General features: G+C 42.2%; 1 protein-coding gene and 1 non-coding gene across 4 annotated transcripts in view; one reads left to right on the top strand and one right to left on the bottom strand.

The window, feature by feature from the left end:
* Positions 1–16,692, top strand: part of LOC124595590 — a 477,082-nt gene that overhangs the window by 347,325 nt on the left and 113,065 nt on the right. The window lies entirely within an intron of this gene.
* Trnas-cga lies at positions 8,257–8,331 on the bottom strand. Its single transcript has one exon. It is a non-coding gene; the product is annotated as a tRNA-Ser (tRNA).

The raw sequence follows: 16,692 nt of genomic DNA, 5'->3' as shown, positions 1-16,692 counted from the left end.
ACTGGGGATGGAGGGGGGGGGGGGGCTGTTGGGTGATTCATTCCAAAGGCGTTTGGGGAAAACAGTTGGGGTGGGTAAAAAGCATCTCTGCGAACATCAAATTGTTAATTCTTGTTTTTGAAGGGACCCGTTCTCTCTCACAAATACTTACTGCCAATTCATCGGTATCCCCTTCAGCTTCGTTTCTAATCATGGCATCTTCTTCACATACGTTATAGTATGTTCTGGAAAGAATCAAAAGAAAAAAGAAAGAAAGTAATTTCAGTGCGTTCAGTCATACAGAGTAAGATAATACACGAGTACCGTATAAGATGTTTACTTACATTTTGTGTTGAATAACAGTTGATAAAAATGATAGGTCAGAAAAAAATATATTCAGTTTCTTCAGTTGCTGCGAACCACTCTTTACTTCTGTAAATCTTTTAATATCCCTCAAATATGATGATCTTAAATTCTTCCACTTATTTTGTATATCATTTCCTAATGATGATTGTCATTAATATGTTTTTGTAAAACTATATAGGTACTCAGCATCTGGCTGAGTCAACAACGTGTACCGAAACTGCGCGCTAAGGGCGACTAGAGGCTCCTCTATCCTATATGAAAGCGTCCATAAGGTTCCGCGTAAAGCGAGGAGCGAGCGATTCACTCCACAAGCTACACTGCGCCTCAGTGATCCGAAGTCGAAGCTCTCGTGTGGCAGGATATATGAGGTCTAGTATAAAGCGAATCGCTTCAGTTCTCTGCAGCTGGATGCACGGCCTCCCTACTCAAAAGGCCGCTGCAAGAGGCAGTTACTGCAGCAATTGCTTCCGGCAATTATAACAGAAGTTACGAGTCTTGGATTTCAGTTCTCCAGAATATCGCAGAGTACACTTTTTTTCCGAATGACTCACCTTCTCGGACGAATCGACGTTTCATCTATCCGGTAGACTAAACCGCCACAATATAAGAATTCGGGCTTTTCAAAATCGTGGCGTCGTCGTTGAACGTGAAAGAGACTCATAAAGTTTATGAACATTTATTTTTTGCGGAGGAAACTGTGACAGGACTGTCGTACCTCGAAACGCTGCAAAATTTGTTGTTTCCTCAACTTCACAAAGATTCCAATGATTTCATTTTTATGCGTGACGGCCCCGCGCTTCACTTTCAGATTGAGGTGCGACGTTATCTTAACAACACCATCCCATAATCTTGGTTGGAAGGGGTGGACAGTAAGTTCTTGTTCATTGCTGTTGACCTCCCATGTCATCAGACCTCACACTTTACGAATTTTTTCTGTGAGTGTTCATAAAAGACGGAGTCATTGCCCTATCTGTGGCAGCTACTCTTCAAGAGCTGAGAAATCGAATTGTCGAAGCTATCGATTCAATAAACAGCGACATGTGGATTCGTGTGTGGGATGAAATGGAATACCGTTTCGATGTTTTACTAGCAACGCATGCATGGTACTCATGTTAAGTGTAGTGTCAGTGCGAACTTAGAACTTTGAACCTTCCCCTATGCAGTGATAAGCACAAAGCGGCTCTGACTTTCACAGTTTGTACAAAACAATTGAAATTGACTGTTTCTTTATGAATCACCCTATACTGTTAGTATTCAAGGAATCGCGCTGCGGCATCAGAGTACGCGAAGTTTGGTTCACAATGTGTAGTCGAGATCCGTGAATACTAACCGCAAAGAAACTGAAATTCGCAATGTTTATTAAAGCCCAGCTCCTACTCTCGTCAGCAGCTACGGTGTCACTACGTAACTTTTCCAGGAGATGGGAGGAAAGAGTGTGCTTCACTTAACGTCGCGGTTAGTATCCGCAGTCTGTTTTGTTGCATCAACACGCGGCGACAATCTTAATCTGTACATATTTCCATTTGTCCGTCTGGGCTCACAGCTACATTCCCCTGCACAATATTTTTCCGCAACTGAGCCACGCGTCCTGGTAGGTCTTGCGAACGAAGATATTCGTTTTAGTCGAACCAGGATAATCTGGGACCTTCAGCCCAAGGTTGCAATAGACATCCGACAACCTACAATTACAAATGATGTAACTCTTATATTTGAACAAGCAAAGAACCGAACAATTGCAATGCTTTCTCAAGAAAGCTACGTCAATACTGAAAATCCATCCTCAGTCATAAGCCAAATGCGCACAAAAACACCGAGAACACTAAGGGACTCACCTTAGTTGATGCTGAAGAGGTTATCAAGATCCACATATACGATGCATCGGTGGCCGACATAACTGGTTTACGTAGACTATCTACAGAACGACATAAAAACGATGAATTCCAGAAGGTACAACACAAATAACTACCACTAAATGAATGCTAGAAGTACCTGTAAATGTGATGTCCTCTCTCCAGCAGCATCTGTTGACTGACTAGAGAAACATTCAAAATAGAACATCCAAAGATCTGTGTCAGCGAATACTCAAAGAAGTTGGTCGACATCAAAACTGACAGTTTAAGAGTATCTCACAGTCGATATGAGAAATCGAAAACAAAACCACGTACAAGGAATATCGTAACTGAAATATTTCGATAAGAGGATGAAATTAAATAACGGGTTACAGTCAAACAAATGATAGAAAGTAGTAAGTGGAAATTCGTAATGGTTTACATGAAAACCATGTAGGTTAGTACATCGAGATTATAGACTGTCTGTACAGTTTTAATAACCATATGTACTGTTTACAATGTCAAAGTAATTCTAACATTCATGGCTCAAACTATGGTCAATGTGCATAATAAATTACGAAAACAGTCAAAGAATAGTTTGTTCTTCGACTCAGTTTGTTCGCTCAGCAAACGATTAGGTTCTGTATGGGAATGGATGTAACTTTGCAGATCTTCTATGATGTCCATTATACCTCCTTTATTTATGAAGCGTAAAATTTTTAGATTCTCATACGTACGACAGTATGTTTCGTTGTTTTTATATGTTCTTTGAACGTTGAGTATTTAATAGTACGCAAGGAAGTATGATCTCTACATATTTCTCTGAAATTTCTATCAGTTTGGCCTATGTAAATGGATTCACTATCAGCTCAGGTTACTTTGCATAGCCTGATTTCTGTAACGGATCGAACTGTTCTACTGGAAGTGTTAGTAACTATGATAACGTGTTGTTACTTCTGGATGCTACATTAACATTAACTTTACGTAAAGTATGTTCCATATCATTAGACAGTGGGCCAATGTACCTCAAACTGGTAAAAATGTTTTGTCTCTTTCTACATCGCTCTAAAAAAATCTCGTGTAGTAAATCAGAACTCTTGTTGATCTTATTTGAATACATTTGGTCAATTAATTCAGTCTGAATCCCATTATTGAGCAATACATCCTTTAAAACATGTTTTTCCCATTCTCTTTCATCAACTTTTAATGGAATCTTTGTCAGTCTACTGACTGAACTGCAAGAAAAAGAAGTTTTATATCTGTCACGATGAGCGAAATGACATGGGATAATCGCGTCTGTATCTGTTAGCTTCCTACTGTGATTTCCATTGTTATTCATCAACATAATATCCAAAAAATTAATATTCTTGTTTACTTTACTTTTATATGGAAACTGTGTATTGGGATGTAGAGTGTTGAACCCCTCAAAAATTCTATTTAACTTCTCATTCTCCTGATTAAGTAATAACAGCGTATCATCAATATATCGATAATAGTACATAATTAAACCACTTAACTCCTGCTGCTGTATAAAAAAGAAATTCTTCCAATTGATTGATAAAAATATTAGCTTTGTGATCCTGACAGATAACGCCCATTGCTAATCCATCATGCTGCTTGAGAAACCCCCCTTTAAAGGAGCAGTAATTATATGACAGAACTAGTTCTAACAATTTTGGTAAATCGTGAATCTCACCTATAGACATGCGTCTGTATTTAATAAAATTCAGTCTTACAAGAGAAATGGCTCCATTTAGAGAAATGTTTGTGTACAAATTTACAATGTCTAGCGACATCCATATGTAATTATCAGGTATCTGATAATGTGAGCCGGCCAGAGAGGCCGAGCGGTTCTAGGCGCTACAGTCTGGAACCGCGCGACGGCTACGATCGCAGGTTCGAATCCTGCCTCGGGCATGGATGTGTGTGATGTCCTTAGTTTAGTTAGGTTTAATTGGTTCTAAGTTCTAGGGGACTAATGACCTCAGATGTTCAGTCCCATAGTGCTTAGACCCATTTGAACCATTTTTGATAATGTGAAAGATAATGTTCTTCTTCTTGATGGGAAATAAAAACGAGACGAGCATTAAACCGTTGAGCGCTAAACCAATAATCAGCCAGACAGTCTAAAGGCAGAGCAGTCAGAAAAAGTGCTGCAACCGCTGCGGTGAACGGTAGCTGCTTAGCCGCTGGATGTTTTAAATAAACAACCCAACCTGTCCGGGAATCAAATCAGGAACACTGCCTCTTGCGGTCAGTGCTCTTACCGACTGATTGTGAGCTATCCAATTATGACTCACGACTCGCTTTCACAGCTTCACTTCCGTGAGCAACTTGTCTCCTGGCAATCCACAGCTATGGCTAAATCATATCTCCGTAGAACCTCCAAGGTAGTCGGGAGAATTTCTGTGAAATTGGGAACCTAGGGGAGAAATACTGGCGCAAATGTATCTTTTAACTTAAAGAGTCTAGCGAAAAACCCTTGGTGGGACCGAAAACAACAGGTAGTTAATGTCTGTTGAGTTGTCGAGAACTCGCTTACAATAGAAGACTGTTGCTTAACGAGTCTTGGGAGAATCCCAGAAAGTTTAGAGGGTTTTAAATCTGACTAAATACCAACAGATAGCTAGAAGGTTGGAAATGGCTTCCGCTAAGCAGGTATGGGGAGGGCCTACGGACAATGAGTAGATTATCGCGAGCGACGGGGTTTTACCGGCAGGGCGATTACAGGCGGCCACAGGACGGCCACAGTGGACCGCAGGTAGCTGGACCCTGAAGTATACGTCCAGCTGACGGCAGACGTACTACACACTTTAATAACACGAAATTAGGCCAGGTAAATGCAAGAGCATCAAGTCAATCAACAGAGTGCAAAACATCGTATAAAAACTGCCAACTGCAATCATAAACATATTTACAATTAAACCATTCATTCCATCTTCTCATGTTTACACTTACTGACTGATAAACAAGTTTATGATTTGCAATAAACCATAAGTCCGGCAATGTCATTGCACAGCAGCCATCATCGCGATAAACAACGAATATTACATTGTTGTTAAATATTCTATTATATTAAGTCTACACACCGACAGAGAAAAGTAGCAACACCAAAAAATAATTAATTTAGAGTAATGAAATTTCAGAAATACATTTGTCTAGGTGACACGATTACCATTGCAAGTTCGCAGATTACTGTAAGCGCGAGATAAGTCATTGCACATGTGAAATGCTGATACATTGATAACTGGTGTAACGGCCAGAATGTTGACCGCAAGCATGTAAACCCCCATGCATTATGTTGTAGAGATGACGGATGTCAGTTTGAGCGATGGAGTTCCATGCCAGTTGCACTTGGTCGGTCAATACAGGGACGTTTAATACTGTTTGTGGATGTCGCTGGAGGTGTAGTCCGATGATGCCTCATATGTGTTCGAGTGGAGACAGATCTGGCGATCTAGCAGGCCAAGGAAACATGTTGACACCCTGGACAGCATGTTGGCTTACAACAGCGGTAGATTGGCGATCGTTATCCTCTCTGGCATGCTATTCATGAATGGCGGCACAATAGGCCGAATCACCAGACTGACGTAGAGATTTGTAGTCAGTGTACGTGGGGTAGCTACAAGAGTGCTCCTGCTGTTATACGAAATCTCACCCAGACTCCAGGTGTATGTTCAGTGTCTAGCACGAAGACAGTTTGCTTGCAGACTCTGAACTGGCCTCCTTATAACCAACACACGGCCATCGCTGGCACCGAGGCAGAACGAACTTTCACCAGAAAACACAGCAGACCTCCATCCTGCCCCCCAATGAGCTCTCGCTTGACACCACTGAAGTCGCAAATGACGGTGCTTTGACAACAGTGGAACGCACCCTAACAGTTCTTTGAGTCACCGTGGTGCCATCTGCCGCTCAGATTGCTGCTGCAGTTACAGTACGATGCGCCAGAGCCGTACGCCGAACACGATGGCTTTCCCTTTTGGTGGTGCCATCTGGCTGTCCGAAACCTGGTCTTCTTGCTTACGACCGTATGTTCTCGTGAACAGCACTGCTGGCAGCAATGTACAGTGGCTACATTCCTGCGAAGTCGTTCTGCAATATCGCAGAAGGAACATCCAGCTTCTCGTAGCCCTGTTACAGGACTTCGTTCAAACTCAGAAAGGTGTTGATAATGGATCTTTTGTTGAACATTGCTACGTACCGGTGAAAATAGTGTAATGAATGAGGAAAGTTAAGATCGGATTTGACTATCCCGGATGAGACAAACCATTTCCGAGGTACAGGGAAAGGAGATGATGAAGACCGATATTGGGCAATGTGTGCCTCAGATTAGATACGAGTATTTGGCTCACTGTTGTCGTAGAGGTTGAGCCACACACGTCGGCTTTAACGCCCTGCAGTAACTTGACTGCGCAACATACGTCGGTTGACAGTGACCTTGCAGCCTAATTTACCAGGCATTGGCTAATCAGTGCGAATAATAAATAACATGAAGTGCAACTGGTTGCGTTAAATAAAATAAATGATATCATGTGATGTCACAATTAAATGACGCAGTCGAGCTAGAAGATATTATGTAAATTAATTGGTTTATTCATTCAGTAGCTCTCTGAAATAATTAAAGATGGTGGTCCTACATAAATTATTTAAATAATTAATAATAAAATAAATCCCACAATGACGGTTGAAATGATGCATTCAGATCAAAATGTATCACATTCCACAATAATAACTTTTCATTTAGCTCAACTCGACAACACGTCCCAAATGCTGAATTTTGATGAAGTCCCACATCACACGAATATTTTCAGAGTCCCACATCACACGAATATTTTCAGAGTCCCGACAGTTATTAAAGTATCTAATGCGACCGCAGGCCGCCCAAGTTAAGAGAACATTTGATAACTGTTCTTACAACTACGGAACGTAACTGGCTCTTCGCTCGTGTAACGCGAGCTACCCTTTTCACATCGTCCGCTGGCTACCAACTGGCCTCGTAACTTAATATTAGATTGATTATCGCTGTGTAGCGTTCATGGCCGGTTACTAGAATGCAGTTCTACGGCCTGATAAAATTCCCAACTGATTTCCTTGCATTCAAAAGCCAACTTCCGTATTATTAGAGATATCACAGATATCAACGTTTCAATAGAACTGTTGTGACTCCTTGGTGATTTGAATGTACTCAGGTCATTAAATTTACTACAAGAGATGTCTATAACATTCAATTTTTTCATTAGAGAAGAGGGAGAAAAGCGAAAATTAAGACAAATGCCTTCTGCGCCCTACAGCCAAACGACCCTTCCCACCTGCCTAGCTCTCATCGGCGCTATGCTTTCGGTGCATTACACTTAAAAGAAAGCATGTTTGATGAAAACATTAACATACAATATTTATAACATATTAAGTGCACGGCACTGAATAGAAAGATGTTTATGAAATCTTTTTGTAGTAATGTACGTATGTCATGAAATGAGTGAGCGACAATCCCAGAATTAGGTCATGACTTGTCTGGAGGCCCATCTACTGCGCAGATACACTCATTTGTTTGTTTCTTTCTGACTCGATGTAATCTGGAGGCACACGGTCCGTGGATCATCAGAAAGCGGTCGGTCCTTTTGAACAGTTCAGCCTTTGCCTGGTGTTCGGAAAGAAGCTGGGGATTCGTCTTCGTTTTTCGGAGGATGTTTATACAGAGTGTTTCACAATTCTTGTTGCAGGCTTCTAGGGGTCGATTTAGTAGATACGTTTTCATAAGGAACCCATGACTCGAAACGTACCGCTTGGATGTAAAATAAGTTTGAAGATCGGATCATTTTCAAATCTCTGCTTCACTGTACGCATACGGCGGAGACAGTGAGCTATGACCTGTGTGCGCTGCAGGAGCTGCTTAACTTGGCGGACCCCGTTGTGAATCTGCGACGCACGTTTACACACACACACGGTCCACAAACCCCGGAGCGCGTCTCTGGAGCACAAGAGTTGGCGCTCTTAGTTGATAACGTACCCGTTTCTCGCAGTCGTGTTGCAGTTGGACGAAAATGGATGTGACTGAAACTTCCTGGTAGATTAAAACTGTGTGCCGGACCGAGACTCGAACTCGGGACCTTTGCCTTTCGCGGGCAATTGCTCTACCAACTGAGCTACCCGAGCACGACTCACGCGCCGTCCTCACAGCTTCACTTCTGCCAGTACCTCGTCTCCTACCTTCCAAATTTGAAGCTATGAGGACGGGGCGTGAGTCGTGCTCGGGTGGCTCGGTTGGTAGAGCACTTGCCGGCGAAAGGCCAAGGTCCCGTGTTCGAGTCTCGGTCCGGCACACAGTTTTAATCTGCTAGGAAGTTTCATATCAGCGCACACTCCGCTGCAGAGTGAAATTGTCATTCTGGATGGATGTGATTGACTGAGGTGATCCAAATCAGGTTCTCGATACAGCCGTTATGCAGCTCTGCCATTTTGTAGCGTGCCATGAAGCGGTAGATTTGAAACTGATCCGATCTTCAAACTTATTTTATATCCAAACGGTACACTTCCGGATATGAGTTCCTTACTAAAACTTTCTTTACCAAGTACCCTCCGTAACCCCAAGATTACAACAGGAATTGTGAAACACCTAGTATAATCGAAAATCATCATCAGGTATTAACAAAGTGGGATTATGACCTTTTTTTTAAGAACAGTTATTGAATCGGAGGATAGCTTAATGCAGGCGCGTACACTGAGGTGACAGGAGTCAGCTGGCCGTTGTGGCCGATCGGTTCTATGCGCTTCAGTCCGGAGCCGCGCTGCTGCTACGGTCGCAGGTTCGAATTCTGTCTCGGTCATGGATGTGTGTGATGTCCTCGGGTTAGTTAGATTTAAGTAGTTCTAAGTCTAGGGGACTGATGACCTCAGATGTTAAGTCCCATAGTGCTTAGACCCATTTGAACCATTTGGCAGAAGTCATGGGATAGCAATATGGACATATGCAGATGGTGTAGTATCTCCTACACAAGGTATAATGTGGCAGTGCATCTTTATAGCTGTCATTTGTACTCAGATAATTTACGTCAAAAGGTTTCCGACGTGATTATGGCCGCACGAGGGGAATTATGACTTGGACAGCGGAATGGTCGTTGGAGCCAGACGCATGGGACATTCCATTTCGGAAATCGCAGGGAAATTCAATATTCCGATATCCACAATGTCAAGAACGTGCCAAGGATACCAAATTTCAGGCATTACCTGTCACAATGGATAACGCAGTGGCCGACGGCCTTCACTTAACGAACTAGAGCGGCGGCGTTTGCGTAGAGTTGTCAGTGCTGACACACAAGCAGCACTGCGTTATGTTAGACGTACGACGAACGTACCCGTTAGGACAGTGCGGCGAAATCTGGCGTTAATGGATTGTGCTAGCAGACGACCGACGCGTGTACTTTTGTCAACAGCACGACACTGCCTGCAGATCCTCTCCTGGGCTCGTGACCATATCGGTTGGACCCCAGACGTCTGTAAACCCGTGGCCTGGTCAGATGTGTCCTGATTTCAGTTGGTAAGAGCTGATGGTAGGGTTCGATTATGGCGCAGACTCCAGGAAGCCACGGACCCAAGTTGTCAACAAGGGTCTTTTGAAGTTTGTGGTGGCTCCATAATGGTGTGGTGTGTTTACAAGGAATGGACTGGGTCCTCTGGTCCAGTTGAGCCGATCACTGTCTGGAAATGGTTATATTCGGCTACATGGACACCATTTGCAGCCAATCATGTACTTCATGTTCCCAAACAACGATGGAATTTTTACTAATGCCAGAGCGCCATGTCAGCTGGCCACAACTTTTCGCGGTTGGTTTGAAGAACATTCTGGACAGCTCGAGAGAATGATTTGGGTACCCAGATCGCCCGACATGAATCCCATCGAACATTTATGTGACATAATCGAGAGGTCAGTTCGTACACAAAATCCTGCACCAGCAATACTTTCGCAATTATGGACGGTTATAGAGGTAGAACGGCTCAATATTTCTGTAGAGAGCTTCCAACGACTTGAGCCTATGTCACATAGACGTCGAGCTGCTGCACTACGGTGGGCAAAGGGAGGTTCGACACGATATGAGGAGGCATTGTATGTAATCCATTCATTAGCTCTTACTGTCTTGGGTTAATGACGAGAGAAATGGGAAGTGACCTCGAGCATGACACGTGCAGACAGCATAGGCCAAGACGAAAGCACTTCCTGATGCTGTCACTAACAAGGTGGCATGGTTGGTCACCACCTGCATCAACAGCATCAGCATCGGGCTGTAGGAGGCTGTTTGTGTTGACAGTCATCTGTGTGTCATGGCAATTGTGATAGTCAAAATCATGCCCGTAGTTCCTGTACTACACGGGTAGATTTTTGAGTGTAACAATAACAGTCAAACGAAAATAAAATTCAGCTGATTTACTGTTTCCCAAAATACTCACCTTCAAAATGTATACACTTTGCATGCGTTCCCAATTCCGAAAATATTTTTTTCAATCTGGTGTCGGTATGCCTATGTCAAAAACATCAAAAAAAGTTTTGCATCACCACGGTTCCCAGAACTCCTGAAGATAGACGTTGACTGTGGATATTGTATCACAGACACAGTCCCTTTGACTGTTCAGAGATGTCACTAAACCCGCCCAAAGATGTAAACAACCATGCATGAGCAGCGCCTATTAGACGGAGGTGGTTCGACAGCCGAAAAGTTCCAGTAATTCCACCAGGAACGAGGTACACGGTTCGTGTTGTCTGTAGTTCAACCATGCCTCGATGTCAATACCGCGGTTCGATCACGTCTGCATTGTTACTTTAGCCAGGAAGGTCTCTCAACAAGGGAAGTGTCCAGGCGTCTCGGAGTGAACCAAAGCGATGTTGTTCGGACATGGAGGACATACAGAGAGACAGGAACTGTGGATGACATGCCTCGCACAGGCCGCCCAAGGGATGATACTGCAGTGGATGACCACTACCTACGGATTATGGCTCGGAGGAATCCTGACAGCAACGCGACCATGTTGAATAATGCTTTTCGTGAAGCCACAGGACATCGTGTTACGACTCAAAATTTACGCAAAAGGCTGCATGATGCGCAACTTCACTCCCGACGTCCATGGCGAGGTCTATCTTTGCAACCACGACACTATGCAGCGCGGTACGGATGGGCCCAACAGCATGCCGAGTGGAGTGCTCAGAATTGGCATCATGTTCTCTTCACCGATGAGTGTCGCATATGCCTTCAACCAGACAATCGTCGGAGACGTATTTGGAGGCAACCCGGTCAGGCTGGACACTAGACACACTGTTCGCCCAGTGCAGCGAGGTGGAGGTTCCCTGCTGTTTTGGGGTAGCATTACGTGGCGCTGACGTACGACGCTGGTATTCATGGAAGGCACAGTAACGGCTGTACGATAAGTGAATACCGTCCTCCGACCGATAGTGAAACCATATCGACAGCATATTGGCGAGGCATTCGTCTTCATGGACGACAATTCGCGTTCGCATCGTGCACATCTTGTGAACGACTTCCTTCAGGATAACGACATCGCTCGACTAGAGTGGCCAACATGTAATCCAGACTTGAAACCTATCGAAAACGAACATACCTGGGATAGATTGAAAAGGGCTGTTTATGGACGATGTGACCCACAAACCACTCTGAGGGATCTACGCCGTATCGCCGTTGAGGAGGGCGACATCCTGACCAACAGTGCCTTGATGAACTTGTAGATAGCATGCCACGACGAATACAGGTATGCATCAATGCAAGAGGATGTGCTATTGGGTATCAGAGTTACCGATGTATACAACAGTCTGGGCCACCAACTCTGAAGGTCTCAGTTTATGGTGGTAGAACATACAATGTGTGGTTTCCATGAGCAATAAAAAGGGCGGAAACGATGTTTGTGTTGATCTCTATTCCAATTTTCTGTACAGGTTCCATAATTCTTGGAACCGAGGTGATGCAAAACTTTTTTTGATGTGTGTAGAAGTATTGAACAGCTTCTCGATGTGATGAAAATCGTTGTGCTCGCAATTTGTGTTTCACATAAGGGATGAAAATGAAGTTTATTGGTGGCAAACAGGTGAATACGGCAACAAGACATTATGAAAATGTTTTTCAGAGACAGGTATCAGTGGTAAATAGTTGCTGACTTGCTTAAATAACTTAATGAAGCAACATGCTTCGAGGCAAAAACTTGATATTCAGGCTGCAATGACAGTACAAAAACTTTTAACAAAAGAGCAAGTAGATATTAAAGTTGTCCTTTACAATTTTGGTATGTCCTGTGGTCATTTTTATTAATATGAAATACATGTCTCCTTGTGGTATGTTCAGTTACGTCCATTGCTGTGGCTTCTTGGATCTTCTGAAGCATTAGTTATAAACTTGCAAAGGACATTCAAAACACGTCATCAGACTTTACTGCGACAGTAGCGTTGATTATGACGACGCGTTTTAAGTGTCCTTTGCAAGTTTATAATCAGTAGTTTACAAGACCCAAGAAGCCACAGCAGTGAACGTATCTGAACATCTCATAGAAATACAGCTACTTCGTATGAACAAGATGACCACAGCACATGCCAAGACTGTAAAGAACAACTTTAATATTTATTCGTTCTTTTGTTAAATGTTTTTGTATTCCTATTGCAGCCAGAAGATGAGGTTTGTGCTTCGAAAAGTGTTGCTGTATTAAATACCGTAATTTAAGTATATCAACGATGATTTGTGACTGGCAACTGTCTCTGAGAATCTTTTCATATTTCTGAAACAAACACGATAGTTTTAACACTCAATACGGCTCTAAAATGAAGTCTTAATTCGAGGTTTTTATTGTTCAAATAATCAACTGCTTCACATGCTGTGTCATTGTTGGCATTCTCATGATGAAGAATGATTGAAACGTCTTCGGTTGTGTTTCCTGATTTAGAAAATGACTTGTGGCAAACAAATTATTTTATACCGTTCAGCATTAACTATTCCTCGACGTTCAAACCAATGGTCGCAACTTGTCTAGTGCAACATAAGGAACGTGTGATTATTTACTTGGAAGTGCTTCGCGAAGAACCACATTTGTTGATTTCAGTTCATCATGGAACGTTCAAACAGTTGATCGGTGCTTAGTTTACGGTTCATACAAAAATGTAAAAGTTCCGTCTCCTGTTACTATGTTGTACATCGATTTCACATTTTCTCTGTTAATTTTTTTTTTTTTTTAGCTTTTACTTACATCATTCGATAAAAATCTAGTTTTCGGTTTCGGTCAAAATGCATGTATTCCATCGCGAAAGTAGCTTTATCACGGCAGTACTCTATATCCATATGGATGCCTCTGTCTCATGATAATTTATATACTGACCGTCTTGAATCATATTTCGCAGTGCATTGATGTTTTTTGGAACAACGACCGATTTTGGCCGACATCGCGAAATTCATAACGACGGAAGCACGACCGTGGTGAGATTATGCAAACCAATTATTAATAGTCTGTTCTGAAGTTGGCTTATTAACAGGTGTTGAACGAAGCGATTCGAGCCATTGTTGTTGGGTTAGAATTTTAAAAAATCCTAAAATATTGGCAACGAAAATCTCCAAACGAAATTTACATTTCTTCATTATGCTTTTTTCTTTTAAAAAACACTGTAAACAAAGTAACTTACCAATTTCTGAGTTCCAATTGATGTAACAATAAGAGATGACGAATTTTAAAGCTATAGTTGTTTCACAATTCCTTAGCGTTTTCTGTTGATTGTTTCTAAAATCTTAGAAGGTTGGAAGGGGTTGTAATGGCTCCACCACGGCTGTTACCGGGTCAATACGTATTTACTTTGTTTCGCTCGATTAGCACGTGTAGCACTTCAGAATAGATCGAAACTGGCCAATCGTCCGAAGCGAAATAACGTATTATCTTTGCAACAGCCGAGGCGGAACCATTACAATGTTCTTCAACAAATTCATGGCTGGGGTACGACACGTGTAGAAAATTAACTTGTGTCCCTCCTATTATGTTTCGAAATGGACGCTGACATACGCCACTTAACTGTCAACCGCTCGTGCTATCACAGGCCCATAAACAGTTGCGACCCGTTGGTTACAAACGTCTGGGATGAGGTCACTCAGAAGATTAGGAAAGATTAGGATTTAACGTCCCTTCGACATCGAGGTGAGATTACTCGGCACTTTGCTACGGGGGAACCTGTTTCACATTGATACAATGTGTCACTTAGTCTTCCAGAAACTCATAAAGTACTTCTGTAATTTAAGGCCACGCTTAACATGTTTTCCTGTTTCTTTCTAAGCTCTCATGCTGTTAACTTTATGTCGAATAGTACCGTGAATTTATGCAACCATTACCCATAGGTAACCGTACGCCTTTTTTTTTTTAAAAAACAATAGAGTCCTGGTGCCTCAGTACATTTTTCCATCTATCTGTTTTAGAATTTTCTTACAACACTACACGTATGTGATTCAAATATGTCCATAAATTTTCGCAACACTAGATTACTATCACGTCGATGTTTGGGAGAGAGGATACGAGCATTTGCTTCCATTTATACCGTATGGGTCAATAAGAAAGAACAGATTCTAACCGTTTATTAAAGACGAAATATAAGAGATAGAAACACATTGCGTATGTCATTGGATAGAGGGAGGTTGAAAGTTTTGGCACAACTGCGCTGTTGTTTGTAGCAACATGGCGAGCACACCACAAGAGAGATCCTTTTGTGCGTCGGAATTTGCTCGAAGTCGGTACATTGCTCAAGTGCAACGTGCATTCCGCACTCCACACAATAACATGATATATATGGGAAACAGAAACTATGCCAGATAATTGGAAAATTGGAATAATAATCCTCATTTATAAGAAAGGGAACAGAACAGCATGTGAAAACTATAGAGGTATAACACTTCTAAGCACAACTTATAAGATCTTCACAAGTATATTACACGAAAGGATACGGAAGTGTGCAGAAGGCATACTAGGGGAATATCAGTGTGGCTTTCGACCAGACAGAGGAACAACTGATCAATGAATATGATATAGATCTGCATTTCCTATTCATCGATTTCAAACAAGCCTTTGACAGCATAAATCAGCAAGAACTGTACAAAGTACTGAAAGAAGTTGGTATATGTGCTAAACTAATAAGACTAATCAGAATGACAATAACAAAGACAAGTGCAAAAGTAAAGGTCCTTAGCAGAACAAGTGAAAGCTTTGACTTTAATAAAGGCGTGAAGCTAGGTGATAGTCTCTCCACTGTCCTATTCAATATAGCCCTGCATAGTGTAGTAAATAAAATCAACAAAAGAGGCGCCATATTTATGAAAACTAGCCAGATATGTGCATACGCTGATGACATTGCTATAGTAGGAAGAAATACCAATACACTCCTATTAACATATCGGGCAATGGAAACAGAAGCCTTAAAAATTGGCCTCATAGTAAATGAAAACTAAACAAATTATGTGATAATGTCACAATCTGAGGCTAGAAGAACCCCTAAAAACGTAAACATCAATGGGAAATGCTTCAAAGGAGTGTCCTCTTTTAACTATTTGGGAGCCCTAATAACAAATGATAACAGTATTGGAAAGGCTGTAAGGGAAATAATACAAGCAGGAAGCAGAGCTTACTTTGCAAATATGCAACTTTTCAAAAATAGCCTTGTTACAAGAAAAACTAAACTGGTAATGTATAATTCCCTAGTCCGCCAGTTATCACATACGGGTCAGATGTATGGACGTTGATAGAACATGATAAAAATGCGCTAAAAACTATTCAGCGGAAAACAATACGCAAAATCTATGGGCCAATAAGGGAGGAAGAAGGCTGGAGAACACGCTACAATGCCTAATTACAAGAGTTAATACAAGGCAGGGACATAGTGAAATTTGTCAAATCACGATGGCTAGAACACTTGAAGATAATGGCAGGGGATAGAATTCCAAAGAAAATGATGAAATGTGTGATCCATCATCTAGGCGAAAAGGGAGACCTCGAAGAAGATGGATCGACGAGGTAATAATGGATATCACCAGTATGGGAGTCCGGGGATGGAAAAGAGCAGCAAATAACCGAGAAGTGTGCAGGAAGATTGTTGAAGAAGCCAAGGCTCACCAAGGGCTGTAGCGCTACTGAATAAGAGAAGAACGTGCATTCCGCAGTCGATTCAGCAAGATGCCACCTCTTCACATCAAATTTACGACTGGCATACAATAGTTTTGGAAGTTGGTCGCACCTGCAAAGGGAAAAGCAATGGTCGTCCGCGCATGCCTTTTGGAGAAATCGATCGTATCCGAGATGCACTCATACGGAGTCCTCGGAGGTCCACAAGACGGGCACTTCTCCAAAAATGATGTGGCGTGTTTTGAAACGACTCCTGCATGTGAAGCCTTACAAGTTGCAGTTACTGCAGCAGCTGCGCCCCGACGGATATGGCAGAAGACACTTTTCTGAAGGACTCATCTTTTCGAATGAATCGACGTTTCATCTATTGGATAAAGTAAAT

Source organism: Schistocerca americana, chromosome 2 (genome assembly GCF_021461395.2).
Source record: "Schistocerca americana isolate TAMUIC-IGC-003095 chromosome 2, iqSchAmer2.1, whole genome shotgun sequence".
Classification (NCBI taxonomy): Eukaryota; Metazoa; Arthropoda; class Insecta; order Orthoptera; family Acrididae; genus Schistocerca; species Schistocerca americana.
The sequence above is the reverse complement of the archived record's forward strand: the minus strand, read 5'-3'. Positions and strand labels throughout refer to the sequence as shown.